At 39.4% G+C, this 4,242-nt stretch overlaps 1 long non-coding RNA gene across 1 annotated transcript; it reads right to left on the bottom strand.

Moving 5' to 3' along the window:
- Positions 1-325: 325 nt before the first annotated feature.
- Positions 326-4,017, bottom strand: LOC131276307 (uncharacterized). The gene is made up of 2 exons (XR_009183791.1): positions 3,316-4,017; positions 326-453 (listed from the first exon to the last, which is right to left on the bottom strand). It is a non-coding gene; the product is annotated as an uncharacterized lncRNA (long non-coding RNA).
- Positions 4,018-4,242: the final 225 nt, after the last annotated feature.

The following is a 4,242-nucleotide window of genomic DNA, read 5'->3' as shown; positions in this document are numbered from 1 at the left end:
ACGTGTTGCTCCTTAATGTCACATATGCTATGTTTGTGCATATTGGCACATAGGCTACCTTTGCCTGCTTCTTGGCACATACACGGGGGTATATAAAGAGCCCCTTGTAAACAATAAAGTTGTCTGATGAGCTTGCGACTTCAATGCTTTCAGATCCCCTGATCCCAATCTCTCTTTGTCTTTCATTCCCAGTACCCTTCAGGTCAGCAACTCTGTCAATTTAGATTATGAAGTCCCCATGTTCAAGTAAAGGTTCCAAAATTGAAAATTGTATAGAGGCCTGTATTAGTCAGATATTCTAGGGAAACAAAACCAACAGACGATATCTGTAAATAGTTTGAGGTTTTATAAAATTGCCTCATGCAACCATGGCAATGCATAAGTCCAAATTCTTCAGGGCAGGCAGCAAACCAGGGGTTCCAGTGAAGGTCTTTGATGAACTCCCAGGAGATGCTAAAATAGAGATAGGACATGTCTTAAACCAGTAACACTTCCTTATTATATTTTCTAAAGAGTTTTCTCAACATTATAGTTTCAACCACATACCCAACAATCTCCTGTGTTCACATGATACCCCTTAATCCTTCCCGCAATTCCATGGATCATCTGACCCATCTTCCCAACCCTAGCCCCCCTGAGGCCTGCAAAACCCAACCCAATAGTATCCCTATGCCCCTGTCTTATTCCTTCATTGCACAACTACGTACCTCCACTTTATCATAGATTTTGCCTATGTGGGCACTGGCTCACAACCTTTCTCTCCCCCCATATTTTCTGTAAGCCTATCTTCCAGTCTCTAGCTCTCTGAGACAGCTTGATTTGCTTAATTCTTATCAGGGACATCATGTAGTATTTGTCCTTCAGTGCCTGGCTTGCTTCACCTCAGGGTTCATCCATGTTATCCCATGTGTTAGTACTGTATTTCTCCTTACAGCTGAGTAGTATTCCATTATATGTATATACCACATTTTGTTTATCCATTCATCTGTTGATGGGCATTTGGGTTGATTCAAACTTTTGGCAAATAGTGAATAATGCCACTATGAACACTGGTGTGCATGCATCAGTTTGTGTCCTTGTTTTCAGTTCTAGGTATATACCCAGCAGTGTAATTACTAGGTCATATGGCAAATCTATAGCTAGTTTTTTGAGTAACTACCAAACTGTCCTCCAGAATGGCTGGATCCTTCTACATTCCTACCAGCAGTGGATGAGGATTTCCATTCCTCCACATCCTCTCCAGCACTTATAGTCTTCTGTTTTTTAACAGCTGCTGGTCTAATGAGTGCAAGATGGTATCTCATTGTACTTTTGATTTGCATTTCCCTACCAGCTAGTGATGTTGAGCACCTTTTCATTTGCTTTTTAGCCATTTATATTTCTTCTTTGGAGAAGTGTCTGTTCAAATCTCTTGCCCATTTTAAAAATGGGTTGTCTTTTTATTTTCAAGATACAGGATTTCTTTTTATATCCTTGATAGGGGCAACTGGCACAGGGTTCACCTGGGGCAGGCTTCTAGGGAGTATGTGAGTGCTTATTTTGCCATACTGTGTTATATCAGTGGGTGGAGACCAGCACAATGAGTGGGAAGGTGTTATACCCCCATCCTGGGTAGGCCTGACATTCTCAAACAGAGGGGAGGGTATCTCTTGAGAGCATGGGTGGCTCCCAATGGGGGAGGACAGACTAGTGTGTCAAGTTCTCAGCATTGGTGCAAGTATCTATGAATCTTATCTTTCAAGCAGTGAAGCTTGGTTGGCACTGTGGGCCCCAGTGGAAAGGGAGAGAAGAATAGAATGGATGTAAGAGGGGTTAACTGGTGGCAATGGAAGTACTCTGCACAATCCTGCAATGATGGATACAGGCCATGTTAAATTTCACCAAAAATTTATAAAAATGTATAGTTTAAAATGTAAACCATAATGAAGCCATGGTTAGCAGCTATGTATCAATATTTATACATCAGTTGCAGCAAATGTGACATCCATGTGTAAAGAGATCAGTGCTAGGGAAGGAGAAAAAGGGTTTGATGTTGTGTATATGGGAGTCCTATATATTCTAAATGTGACTTTACTGTGATCTAAAACTTTTCTGAAAACATCATTTTTAAAAAGGATGCAGACACAGGAATAAATGGAAAAGATTGCCTTGCCACTGTACATACAGGGCAACACCTAATACAGTGATGAAAGCAAAAAGTAAAAAAAAGTTTTGAATCACAGAGCGGTTCAACTATGGCAGAGGAGGAGCACTGATGTAGGATGTCATTTAAGGAGAATGCATGGGTGGGAGGGAGTTTTCCAGGGCATGCATATAAGTTATAAACATATGTTTGGATGTTTGTTGGGTATTGACATAGTGGGTTAGAATTTCACATGATAACTGAGGGAGTGCTGCCCATTTTCATTGTTCTAAAGTGACCCTGCTGCTACATACTACTGGTATACAAGGTATCAAGAAGTACAAGAATGAAATGAAACTACTGTCTATGATCTGAGCTTCCTGCCACTCTGAAGTAGGTCCATATAGTTTTCTTGTTTATTTCTGTAGGTTAAAATAATATATTTTGCATGATTTCAATTACTTATAATTTTTGAAATTTGTCTTATGACTCAGAATATGCTCTCTTCAAATATTTCATACACACATGCAGACATTTTATTCTACAGTTCTTTGGTAGAGTGTTTTATAAATATCTTTTGGTTATGCTGTTGATTAGATAGGTCAAGTCTTCTCTATATTTTTAATGACTTTCTGCTTACATTCTATTATTTTTTAGGGTGGGTTTTGAAATAGCCAAATAAAATTGTTGATTTTTCTGTTTTTCCATTCATTAGTAGAAACAGTTTTTCGTGGTTTGAATTAAACAATATATAGTCTTGATGAATTGAACTTTTTTTAATATTGAAATGTTGCTCTTTATCCCTTGTAAGTTTCTTTGCTCCAAAATATGATTTTTCTAATGTTAATACAGTCATTCCAAATTTCTGTTTGTAGATCTCTACATGATAACCTGTGTTTATAAATATAAAGTGGGTTTCTTATGGAAATAATATAATTGGTTCTGCTCTTTAAAATAAAACCAACCTCTTCCTTTTACCTGAATTTTACCACAAACCAATAAATTCCTCTAACAAAGTCCATAATAATTCTGCTGTCTCATTATACTTTGAAGGGACCACTTGCAATTTCCCGTCAGAGTCCTGGATGAAGTTCTAACCTCCCCCACTTCAAGCCCACCTGCCCTCTGCCCCTCCCTCCTGTAGAATGTCTGAGTGCTCCATTCTAGTCCTGTTGAGATTCAAACTTCTCTACCTTTTCCGTGGATTCCTGAGAATCTGTTGACAGTGGTTCACTCTAAGGGCGTAGAATTGAATCTTTGCTAGAGGTTGTCAGATAGCGGTGGTCAGTGTCCAAGTGTACCGAGGTGACTTCAAAAGGTAAGCACTTAGGATAAGGTGGTGTGTTACCAGGGTCCCTGATAGTCTTCAAATCCATAGAAATTCAAATTTGGCCCATCTTCTTGGAACAAGATTTGAGATGAATCTCGAGGAAGGAGAAATCACTGGACTACACCAAGAACCTCTCACCTGGAAATTGGTGGGGTAGGTTGGAAAGCCAAGACTTAAAGTTGAGGAAGGGTTCTCCTTAGATATGTGAGAGGGCTACAATAGGTATGAGAAAGTTTGGATGCAGAAAGAATTTCTCTCTAGAAAAAAGCCACATAACAAGTGTATTAAATGGTAGCAGGTTTACGTTGTGTGGTAGTGTAGAGAGGCTTGTCTCCACCCTTTGTCATTACTTCAGGCACCTGGGAACTTATGATTTTACTGGAAGAATATGACCTGGAGTAAATGAGATCCTATGGGGACAGTTAGAATCAATGGTCTAACGTAAAAAAACTTTTCAGTAGAGTTTATCGTGGCGAAGTCAGCAGAGAAATATCCTGTCTGTGAGGCAGCCTGGAAGTTACTTTAACTGTCCCAGCCCAGAGCCTCTAAGCTCCTACCAGCCCAGAGGCCTTTTGCTTTCACTCCTGGTAAATGTTTTCTTTCATTCAATGTTTCCAAGGCACTTGTGGTAACTTCAGCTAGTTTTAGAGATTGGGTTTACCTGGATTTTATGACTTTTACTTTAACTGTGTAAACTCAGGTGTTCAACCAATTCATCTTCTCTAATTCCTCATGGTGAACCCTCAGCTCTTCATTTTAAAGTTGAGGTGGAGATGTTGCTCATAGTCCA

This window comes from Dasypus novemcinctus, chromosome 27, assembly GCF_030445035.2.
Source record: "Dasypus novemcinctus isolate mDasNov1 chromosome 27, mDasNov1.1.hap2, whole genome shotgun sequence".
Classification (NCBI taxonomy): Eukaryota; Metazoa; Chordata; class Mammalia; order Cingulata; family Dasypodidae; genus Dasypus; species Dasypus novemcinctus.
The sequence above is the reverse complement of the archived record's forward strand: the minus strand, read 5'-3'. Positions and strand labels throughout refer to the sequence as shown.